This window comes from Helianthus annuus, chromosome 17 (assembly GCF_002127325.2).
Source record: "Helianthus annuus cultivar XRQ/B chromosome 17, HanXRQr2.0-SUNRISE, whole genome shotgun sequence".
In the NCBI taxonomy this organism is placed as follows: Eukaryota; Viridiplantae; Streptophyta; class Magnoliopsida; order Asterales; family Asteraceae; genus Helianthus; species Helianthus annuus.
The window spans coordinates 24,773,012-24,785,482 of NC_035449.2; positions in this window are offsets into that span (position 1 = coordinate 24,773,012).

Genomic DNA, 12,471 nt, shown 5'->3' on the forward strand with positions numbered 1-12,471 from the left:
GAACTCTATATGCTATTATCAAACTTGTATGCTCACCTTTACATTTTATGTATTGACTTTATTTTAACGTATGTGACAGGTGCTTAAGTTGCTAGGATGCTTAGGTGCGTGGTGATGAAATCGAGGCTAGGGATTCTAGAAATAATAAACAATTGTCTGTAATAATAATTGAATCTGAGTGGTCGGAACAGAATTTCTTGTTTGGATGATTATCTGTAATGACATGTTTGTTTATTCGGGATACGGTATGGGACGTATCTTTAACTGGATTATATAAATAGTTGTTATGGAAACTTCTGAACAATCTGTTTCGCTCAGTGTCGCGCCCCGATGATTCCACCATTGGTTGGGGTGTGACAGATTGGTATCAGAGCCATAACTATAGGGAATTAGGTTAGACACGACCTAGTCCGGGTCGCTGTCTTAGAGACCTAGACTATAGTTAGGAACCAATAGACCAAGCCTATATGCCTCATTATTCTCGCTTTGCACTACACAGCTATCACCTCATCATCTGACGCCGAGCGAGTAATTTGGTCGAGAATAGGTGTGAAAGCCCCAAGACTCTCGACTAAATTATTTGTTCTGGCTGCAACTTATTCACAAATGAGGAGATTGTTCATCGAGAATAGGTGTGGAAACCGCAAACTCTCGACTGAGTTATCTGCTCAACTTCCTCAATTTTTGCTAAAACAAGGAAGAAATTGCTAAGCCAGGGGTGAAACCCTAACCTTGGCAGTTTGTTCCGAGTATTATTCCATCCCACCAAGGCATTCGACGGACTCCAACGACCTGAACTCACAAGTATGACCTAGGGAACGTGTGTGGAATGCCCAAGAATCGAGGCAGAAACACGACCTCTAGAGTCGAAAATGATGACAAGTCTACTATGAATAGTCGAGTTGCCTTGGGTAGTCGATGTCTAGTAGCCGCAGACAATCTGTCTCTCGATTTTATGTGTTTCGATTCCGAGAACCGCAACCGTGTACTCTGATGACTCGTTGACTTTTTTTTTGTGTTTGTGTGTGCTGTCTCTGTTTTTGTGTTTATATTTTGGGATGTTATTCGATTTTGCTATCATTTCAATTGACACACATGACTCGCAATTGCTGTTCTATCTCAATTCGACATCCAGTTGTCGCAACTCTAGACGATATCATACTATATTATGCTATACGACTAAGTTAGGCTAATACGATGCTATTCGACATGCCGTTCGAACGACACGCGAGCTTCGAAGAATAGGTTTCTGTTTTCTGACTACCTCTGTGATTGAATGCGTATGTGCCTCTTATGACTATGTGCTTCTGTGCTCTACTTGTTTACGTGCTTTTGTGTTTACGTGACTCTGTGCTTATGTGCTTCTGTGCTTACGTGCATTTGTGGTTATGTGCTTAAGTGTTTACGTGATATGTGCTTCGACGTGATTCTAAGCTTTAGATAATAGTAGACGTGTGAGGTGAGATTCGATTTCGTTGTGTTGAGTCTCGTGACGATGTCTAATGCAGACCATGTCGTCGTCCGGACACCGAACCCCACTTACTCGCCAAGAGAAGAGAGACCGACGCCTCGCTGCTATCATCTCCAAGCAAGTGGCGAAAGCCGTGAGTGAGGTGTATGAAAATGCCAGCAAAACGTCAGAAGAATCCCGATCTGAAAACCCTAAGGATTCAAGCAAGGCTGCTTTCAGCTTCAAGCAGTTCAAAGCATGCGGACCAAAAGAGTTCACTGGCGAAGATGGTCCTACAGCCATGTTTCACTGGTTCGACTCAGTCGAAGTCACTCTGCGCCAGAGCGGATGTCCTAAACATCTCCGCACTCTCAATGCTACAGGCGTCTTCCAGTCCCGTGCTCTAGACTGGTGGACGGCCGAACGAAACAAGCGCGGAAATGATGCAGCTTACGAGCTAACATGGGAGGAGTTGAAGGCAATTATGATCGACGAATTCTGCCCTTCCTCATGAACGCCAAAAGCTGGAGGACGAGTTCTGGGGAATCAAGCAGAAGGATGGAGACAATGCTGCTCTCACCGCTCGCTTCAAGCAGCTTAGCATCATATGTCCCGATCAAGTCAAGACCTTAGATCAAGCCATCAAGAAGTACATTCGAGCTCTACCCGACTGTGTAGCCGACTTTGTTCACGCCGCCAAGCCAGCAACGATCGAAGAAACCTACCTACTCGCCGCTGAGATGAATGACAAGCGGGTAAAGTCTGGTTTCTGGGATAAGCAAACCATGTCTCTGCACCAAGCCACTGCAGCACCCACCGACACATCTGCTCAATCCTCCAAGTCATCAAGAAGAAAGAAGAAGCACAACAACAACAGCTCCAGCAACAAGAGTTGTGCTGCCGCGACAACTGCCACTCCTCTACAAGCTGTACCAGCTCAGCAGCAACAACACCCTTGCTCAGCTCCAGTGATCAATGCACCGCCAGCAAAGCGTGCATACACAGGCCCTCACCCACTCTGCCCGACATGCTCGTACCATCATCCAGCGGGTCTAGCCTGTCGTTTTTGCGCTCACTGCAACCTTTACGGTCATTTCACTGCGAACTGCCGCTATGGTCCCCGTCAAGCCCCAGTTCAAGCTACTGTCAACCAAGCTCTACTCCCCGCCCCTCAAGGCCAACAAGCAGCTCAAGCCCCTGCAGTCAATGCTCGGGTCTGCTTTGCATGTGGTGACCCTAACCACTTTGCAAACAGGTGCCCGAACAGGGTGGTTAAACAAGAGCCCCAACAGCAACAACCACAACAGCAGCCTCAGCAACAGCAACAAGCAGCCCATGCCCGAACCTTCAACATCAATGCCCGCCAGGCTCAGGCGGATAACAACGTGGTTAATGGTACGTTCCTTGTGAATGGTATTTATGCATCATGTTTGTTTGATACTGGAGCCGATAACTGCTTTGTGTCGTTTGAATTCGAGAAGCTCCTTAGTCGTAAGCGCTCTTATCTGTCCTCGTCATTCGAAGTCGAAGTCGCTACGGGAAGAACTATTGCCGTTAATTCAGTACTCCGTGATTGTACTCTCGAACTCAACAATCACATTTTCCCAATCGACCTTATTCCAATGCAACTCGGAAGCTTTGATGTCATAATAGGCATGGACTTTCTTCGTGAAAACCATGCTGAAGTTGTGTGCTTCGAAAAGACGATTCGATTCTCGCTCGCGAATGGTGATCTATTGTGTGTGTACGGTGAAATAGCGTCGAAAGGTCTCAAGCTCATGTCCTGTATTCAAGCCAGCAAGTATCTCCGCAAGGAATACCGAGCCTTCTTGGCCAACATTGTAGTAGCGGAGAAGGAAAAGAAAAAGAAAGTTGAAATCAAAGACGTTCCAGTGGTTCGTGAATTTCCTCAGGTGTTCCCTGACGATCTTCCTGGACTCCCACCAAGTCGTGATATCGACTTCCGCATCGACCTCATTCCTGGAGCTAACCCCGTTGCCAAAGCCCCTTATCGACTCGCTCCATCCGAAATGCAGGAACTCTCGAACCAACTCCAGGAATTACTCGAAAAAGGCTTTATTCGCCCAAGCACCTCTCCTTGGGGCGCGCCAGTCCTTTTCGTCAAAAAGAAGGATGGATCGTTCCGGATGTGCATCGATTATCGGGAATTGAATAAGCTAACCATCAAGAACCGATACCCCTTGCCCCGAATCGACAATTTGTTTGATCAGCTACAAGGTGCAGCATGCTTCTCTAAGATCGATCTGCGTTCAGGATATCATCAGCTACGGATTCAAGAGGAAGACATTCCTAAAACCGCTTTCCGAACCCGTTATGGCCATTACGAATTTGTTGTTATGCCCTTTGGTCTAACCAACGCACCCGCGGTTTTTATAGACCTAATGAATCGCGTGTGTAAGCCTTACCTTGACCGTTTCGTCATCGTGTTCATCGACGATGTCTTGATTTATTCCAAAACGAAAGCCGAACACGCGCAACATCTACGTTTGGTTCTCGAGTTACTTCAGGGGAACCAACTCTATGCCAAGTTCTCCAAGTGCGAATTCTGGTTGGAGGAGGTTCAGTTTCTGGGTCACATCGTGAATAGTCAGGGTATCCATGTCGATCCTGCGAAGATTGAAGCTGTCAAAAGCTGGATTACACCGAAGAACCCGCTAGAAGTTCCTTCTTTTCTCGGACTAGCATTCTATTATCGACGATTCATTGAAGGATTCTCCAAGATCGCTGTGCCACTTACCGCTCTTACTCATAAGGACAAGCCTTTTGTGTGGGGAAACGCACAAGAGACTTCCTTTCAAACCCTCAAGCATATGCTGTGCAACGCTCCAATTCTTACGCTGCCCGACGGAAGCGACAACTTCATTGTCTACTGTGATGCTTCTAACCTTGGTCTCGGCTGTGTTCTCATGCAGCGAGACAAGGTTATAGCCTACGCATCTCGTCAGCTCAAGATCCACGAGAAGAACTATACAACCCATGACCTCGAGCTAGGCGCGGTTGTCTTTGCATTGAAGATTTGGCGACACTACCTGTATGGCACTAGGTGTACAATCTACACTGATCACAGGAGTTTACAACACATCTTTAATCAGAGAGAGCTTAATATGCGTCAACGCCGATGGGTAGAACTTCTCAACGATTACGACTGTGAGATTCGTTATCACCCAGGCAAGGCGAATGTGGTTGCTGACGCGCTCAGCAGAAAGAGTTACGTGCTCAGTACCCGAAACATCCAAGCCCAGCACAACCTCGAAACCCTTATCCGCGAAGCTCAACATGCTTGCTTTAACGAGCGTACATTGAAGAGAGAGAAGATCTATCACGATGGAGCTCAGCTAGTAAGCAAATCCGATGGGATATTCTATTATCTGGATCGAATTTGGATCCCTAAGCGGACCGATTTGCGAAAGATTATCATGAATGAAGCCCACAAATCCCGGTATTCTATTCATCCCGGCGCAGATAAGATGTACCAGGACCTTCGCTATAAGTACTGGTGGCCGGGCATGAAAAGGGATATCGCTATATACGTTGGAAGCTGGTTAACTTGCGCAAGAGTCAAGGCTGAACATCAAAGACCTTCTGGCTTGCTCGAACAACCGCCGATACCTATATGGAAGTGGGAGAGTATAGCTATGGATTTCATAACAAAACTCCGCCCACGCCATCAGGTCACGACAGTATTTGGGTCATAGTCGATCGTCTAAGAAATCAGCCCACTTTTTGCCAATACGAGAAGACTACAAGGTGGAGCGACTAGCCCAAATCTACACCTACGAGATCATCCGTAATCATTGTGACAACCGGTACTTAGCGGCGTTCTTTTTGCTAGAAGTCTTAGCTTATTTGCTTCCGCTGTGCAATGAAAATACTGGTCCAGTCACACCAGCTCTGATATTTCGGGGTGTGACAGATTGGTATCAGAGCTATAGGTTTCAGCGAATTAGGTTTCTGTTGAGATACCTAGGCTTTAACCTCACTCTCCTCTGGGGACTTAGATATCAAGAATTGAACACGTACAGAACGCCTAAAACTCGAATATGGGTTCCAACCGTTGCCAAGAACAATGAGTCAACTGTTTTGATTTTAAACATATACAAATGTTGTGTCGATACACTGTACACAAAACAATTACACACATAAAGCAAGACTTTGAAAGCTGTATTAACACACATTTAGGACCTTTGGAAAACTTATGACGAAACTTATTAAAGGTCCTTACTTAGAAACTATGACTAACAACTCGGGCAAGCGCCATTATATTATGTCGTCTATGCTACCTTACTTACCCGAGCAGGTAACCTACGTGGAATGAAACGCTATTGCGTAACTATACGTCAGCGGATGTCGAAGTACATCACACACGATTTTTGAGGCAAGGCCTTGGGGAAAACACACTTGGGCACGACAACAATGATGTTAATTCTGTCAGCGGGAGAACAACAACCGAAATGTAGTACTTTGCTACGTGATCTTGCAAATGACACGAGTCACGCTGAGGTATGTTAAAACAAGATTTCACAACAGTCGATACTTAGTCTAAGGAGACTCACAATTGTTGGCACTTCAAAAGAAGTCACATGTCTTCGCATTCCCTCTACTTCATTCATGGCGATTATGCTACGTACAACATTCTATGGTAATGTCACATAACAACCAATCATCAAGTGAACTTCCAGGTAAAGTCCTTAAATTTCTTTTGTTGAAATTTCGACTTTTTGCATATAGTGAGTAGATTTTTGCATTTCTACTCCCCCTAATGGTCATTGCATCACAGAGATTTTCTTTCATAATAGCGAATACTAATTTGCTTCATTCTTGACAAAGTCATATGTTACACATGCGTTATTTGTTACGCATGTGGCTTCACTCGAAATTGTTGCTTTATCAACGTTCAATATTTTTTCGCTATGTCGATTATTGCATTGTGATTTGGATGATTTCATTTTTACAAAGCGTTGACTTCTTGATATCGAGTCAACGAAACTTGTTGAAGCTCCTTTCCTTTTCAAGCTACCTACATGGTTTTTCGTTGTGGCCATGTCGAAACTTTCTTATTGATACATGAATTCATTGTTGGATTATGTTTCAACCAAGTTCAATTGATTGAACTTGCTCATAATATATATTTGATTCAAGATTCCCTATGATGGATTGAGGCCATCATATTCGAAATAATCCCAACAAGCGCTTCATTTGCACCATAACATGCTTGTTTGGTCTTCGACTTCATTGAATCGTTTCTTTGATCACGATCACCTTGTGGTGGCGTTTTTCACAAGTTTGAAGCTTGCGCTAATCTCGTTGCTCACCTCATGTACGGATTTAATTATTTATTTATTTGTTTATTGATATTAAATCCGCTTTGTTGATTTATCATATTAAAGCAATCTTAACACAATCGTGTGTTAAGATAATGGTACCCAAATTTATGTCATATTTCGGTGTACCTCTTAACGGTTCTTTCAGCATCGTTCGAACATCTTGTGATATTCATTGCTTTCATCTTCGATCGAAAACATTGTTTATTTGTTTCATTATCAATTAAAAATCCTATGAGATTTGTTGGAACAAGCATTCAAATTTACTTCGTTGAGCCTTCATTTGATTTCAAACACAGTGATATTTGTTTGATCACCGCTATTATTGAATTATTTCAATCACTACGACACCTTGTGGTGTCGGTATAAACTTGTAGCTTGGGCTAATCATAATCGAGCGTTTCATGCAAAATACAGGTGATACTTGTTCGATCACCGCTATTATTGAATTATTTCAGTCACTACGACACCTTGTGGTGTCGGTATAAACTTGTAGCTTGGGCTAATCATAATCGAGCGTTTCATGCAAAACACAGGTGATACTTGTTCGATCACCGCTATTATTGAATTATTTCAATCACTACGACACCTTGTGGTGTCGGTATAAACTCGTAGCTTGGGCTAATCATAATCGAGCGTTTCATGCAAAACACAGGTGATACTTGTTCGATCACCGCTATTATTGAATTGTTTCATTCATTACGACACCTTGTGGCGTCAGTATAAACTTGAAGCTTGTGCTAATCACGATCAACCGTCTCATGTGAAACTGTATATACTTTTTGTTTGACACATCATTTAAGTAGTCTTAATGCAATTATGTATTAAAACAATGATACAGCAGGTTCGATTGTTTTCATTTCGGTGTATCCTTGCAACTCAATAATGTCAACACGTTGATTTTGTTCATTTAGTGGTTCGATAGTTGACAAATCATTTTTATGATTCTATTTATTCGAGCTTGTTAAACTCGAGTTTCAATCACACAACAACCAACACCAGTTTCTGTTGGTAGTGAATTCTATTTTTTCAAAAATGGATTTGCAGTTTGTGAACGTTCATTTGGAACTCTATTGGCCGAAATTCCTCTTTTGTTGAACCCCGTAAACTTGGTTGTATGGGTGATAGTATCACTACGATTCGTTCACTTGACATCGATTTCTGGAACAAACTCAGTTGAACCGTTGGGTTCTTATTGATGCAAAACGACCTTGAATTCACATAATTCGAATAAGTCTTGATTCGATTACGGTCATTCACTTTGTTATTATTCGGACTTACCTGCGAACAACACAACTTTGAGGAGATAACATAAACTAAATTTCGAGGACGAAATTTCTGCAACAGGGGGAGAATGTGACAACCGGTACTTAGCGGCGTTCTTTTTGCTAGAAGTCTTAGCTTATTTGCTTCCGCTGTGCAATGAAGATAATGGTCCAGTCAAGCCAGCTCTGATATTTCGGGGTGTGACAATCATGGTATGCCTCGCGACATCATTTCAGATCGTGACGCTCGGTTCACTTCGCGATTGTGGGAAACGTTCCAAGCGGCCCTTGGTACGTCGCTTAATCTGAGTACTGCATTCCATCCTCAAACCGACGGACAGACTGAAAGAACGATCCGTACTCTTGAAGACATGCTCCGAGCGTGTGTCATAGATTTTGGCGGTAGTTGGAACAAACACCTGCCATTGGTGGAATTCTCGTACAATAACAGCTATCATGCCAGCATCCAAATGGCACCTTTCGAGGCTTTGTATGGTAGAAGATGTCGATCGCCTATTGTGTGGCACGAGATCGGTCACTCGCAACTAACCGGTCCCGAGATTCTACAAGAAACGACTGACAAAATCCACCAGATTTGAGACAATTTGGTAAAAGCTCGGAACAGACAGAAAAGTTACGCCGATAAAAACGCAAGCCCCTTGAATTTGAAGTTGGTGACTACGTACTCCTAAAGGTATCACCTTGGAAGGGTGTAGTCCGATTCGGCAAGAAAGGGAAACTAGCGCCTCGATATGTTGGACCTTTTAGGATTCTGGAAAGAATTGGAAAGGTCGCCTACAGACTCGAACTACCGGAGGAACTCAGTAATGTCCACCCGACTTTCCACGTATCTAACCTCCGAAAATGCCTTGCTGATCATGATCTAATCATACCGCTCGACGATCTTCAGGTCAACGAAACGTTACACTTCGTGGAAAAGCCTGTCGAAATCATGGATCGCTAAACCAAGCAACTCAGACGCTCTCGCATCCCGATCGTAAAGGTCCGATGGGAAGGCAAACGAGGCGCGGAGTTCACTTGGGAACTCGAAAGCGACATGAAGGCCAAGTACCCGCAGTTGTTTAAATAAATAGATCTGAAGCATCAAATTGGTAAATCACGGCGTTGTGTAGCCTTCGACCTAATTTTGGGACGAAATTCCCTAAACAAGGGGAGGCTGTAACACCCCATGTTTTCGAATGTCAAAGTCAAAGTCAAAGTCCAAGTCAACTTTGACTTCTTTGACTGTTAATGTTCTTTTTATTTTTGTATTATGTGGAGTAAGTGTTGTATAAATGAAATGATCGAATGTTTAATCAATACGACCGATTTACGACTGTGAATAGTAGGAAGTAACAATGCGATAAAGTTAATCAATCAATAATCAAGCTAATCGATTCATCAATCAAACTCAAGACTCGAATAATGTGAACTCTGGTATTGTATTACGTGTGTGCGTGCCTTACGTGTTACTTGTGCGTGTTTATTTATATGTTTGGTGTGGTATTCAAGTGAATCAATCGAAAATCAAATCTAAACTCGAAAAGCAATCGAACTCAATCGAAACCGACATCGAAACGTGACTTATAGAAGATTGTATGTTAGATATAGTAGTTGGGACTGAAAGTAATTTGACTAGGAACTCTATCGTATTCGTATCATCGTCCATCGAAATCGAAACATCGAAAATCGTCACGAAACACTCAAAGTGTGTCGCGGATCGAACAGGAGACATCCTGATCGAACAGACCAGCCGATCGGCTAGCATCTTCCTAGCCGATCGAGCAGCCCATTCGATCGGAGCTCCTGGCCGATCGGCTGCCACTTCCCCTTTTGGAGCCTATAAATAGGGATGTCATTGTCACACTTTCCATTTTTGGAAAGCTCTGACCGAACCAGCCTTCTTCTTTACCTTTTCTCAGATTTCTCTCAACTCCGGTAAGTTTTCACTCTAATTCTTGTACGATTTTGATCATTGCATGATTCTACACCTTTCTATCTTTCAAAACTCGATTTCTAACCGTGAAATCATCCAGATCTAAGTGTTCTTGGGTGATGTCATTATAGTGTTCTTCAAGAACACCAAACTTTGGCCTCATTCAACCATGAATAGCTTAGATCTGACCGATTTCTAGATAAACAAACTAAGATTCTTACAAATCTCAACATTTTTATGAATAATTTCCAACTTTCTTCAACCTTTTACACTCAAAACCTTAAAACCGGTAGAAACGGAGCTTGAACCGGCTAACTAATCATTCTAACAGTTAAGAGGTTCAAGATTCGGGTTCTATAAACAAGGTTCACCGATTTCGGGTTAAGCTCTAAACCGACGTTCCGAACCGTTCACTGGCCGGACTTGGGTGATTCCTGTCCGAGCCAAGGAAACAAGTAGGAACGGAGAATATCATAGTTCAACTCGTTATCAAAACTACCTCGATATGACGACAAGTAATTAAACAGCCAAGTGTTAGACGAAAGGCCGACCAGGTCAGACTTGCTGGCCGAACGACTAGGCTGTTCGAACAGCCCAGCCGATCGGACATGCCAGCCGATCGACCGGGCCAGCCGATCGGCTAGCACATGGCCCCACACTCTTCGAATTTTATGAAGTATGCTATTGACGAAGTGATGTTCGATCGAATACGCTACTCGATTGGTAAACATTACTCTTGGATCATGAGATACTATGCTTCAACACTTAATCGTTTTCACAACTCGTTCGTAGTAGGGAATGCCAGCCGATCGAACAGACTGTTCGATCGAGTGACATTCTGTTGAGAATCACTCTAAGGTTCCCAGCCGATCGATTAAGCCGGCCGATCCGTTCGATCGATCGACCTGAAAGGTAAGGACATTTTTGTGTTCTCATATACTACAACGAAAACTTCAAAAGTTCAAATCCTCAAACACAAACACACCAGAGGAAGAAACAATCCACTCGAATAGACCAGCCGATCGAGCCTACCGGCCGATCGAACAGGACTGTCCAATCGGATATACCAGCCGATCGAACAGACCGTTCGATCGAACCTGCCGTTCGATCGACCAGCCTATTCGATCCATTCACACTTGCCTTATCTTCCACGTTACTCATTGTTGTGCTATCGAACTATTCAGGCTAACCCTACTCTCAGCGCTCCCTTCAATCCATAATCAATCATTGTGAGTATACTCGATCCCTTTTTGCTTTTAGCACTTTTGGGTGTTACATATGTTGCTTATATCAAAACACAAACGATCACACTACTCAAACTATTTGAACGCTAACCAATATGCATGTATTACGTGACTTAATGAATGCTTGTTGATTGTGTTTACACGTGGAATGCTGTCTACCTGCCTTAACGACGTAGTACTATAGTTTGGACTCAACACCCGTTCACACGGGGGTTGTTAAGGACAATTACTTGCATGGATTACGGTGGTAATCATGTATTGCGAACCGTCTCGGACGGTCAACCCACAGTCATTGGTATCGATAGGTCCATGTCGATAATTAACATGCTTCGTTTTCCTCTGTGTACGTGCTGGTTATGCGTAAACTATTCGAACTCTATATGCTATTATCAAACTTGTATGCTCACCTTTACATTTTATGTATTGACTTTATTTTAACGTATGTGACAAGTGCTTAAGTTGCTTGGATGCTTAGGTGCGTGGTGATGAAATCGAGGCTAGGGAGTCTAGAAATAATAAACAATTGTCTGTAATAATAATTGAATCTGAGTGGTCGGAACAGAATTTCTTGTTTGGATGATTATCTGTAATGACATGTTTGTTTATTCGGGATACGGTTTGGGACGTATCTTTAACTGGATTATATAAATAGTTGTTATGGAAACTTCTGAACAATCTGTTTCGCTCAGTGCCGCGCCCCGATGATTCCGCCATCGGTTAGGGTGTGACAGACAATCTTGGTCGTGGATCAAACTCCTTAGTGCTCTGATACCAATTTGTTAGAATTGGATACCAAAGAACGTATTGAATCAAAACTCGTTTATTGATAATTGGTACTATTAGGGTTACAAATAAATCCTTCTATTTATAAACCTAATAACCTGTTCAACAAGTAAACCTATTTGACTCAAACTAGGATTAAAAAACTATCTCAAAAAAAAAACCCCAAGTTTATAACTCGGTCACTTTTTACCCGAACTTTGTAAGTTGGTCACTTTTAACCCGAACTTACACATAATGAGCAAGATTAGTCTAACAGCGCCGTGAGGTCGCACGCACTCATAACCGTCTCTTGCTCGACCTCCTCATCGGTCGTCCGCTAAAAACTCTTTGTAATAAAAATTTGCAACGGACAACGAGGACGTGGGGGAATCCATTTTTTATAGGTATGCGTAAGTTTTGGTTTTTGGTTTGTATAAAATGGGGTGTAAGGTAAGTACATATACAAAAGTGA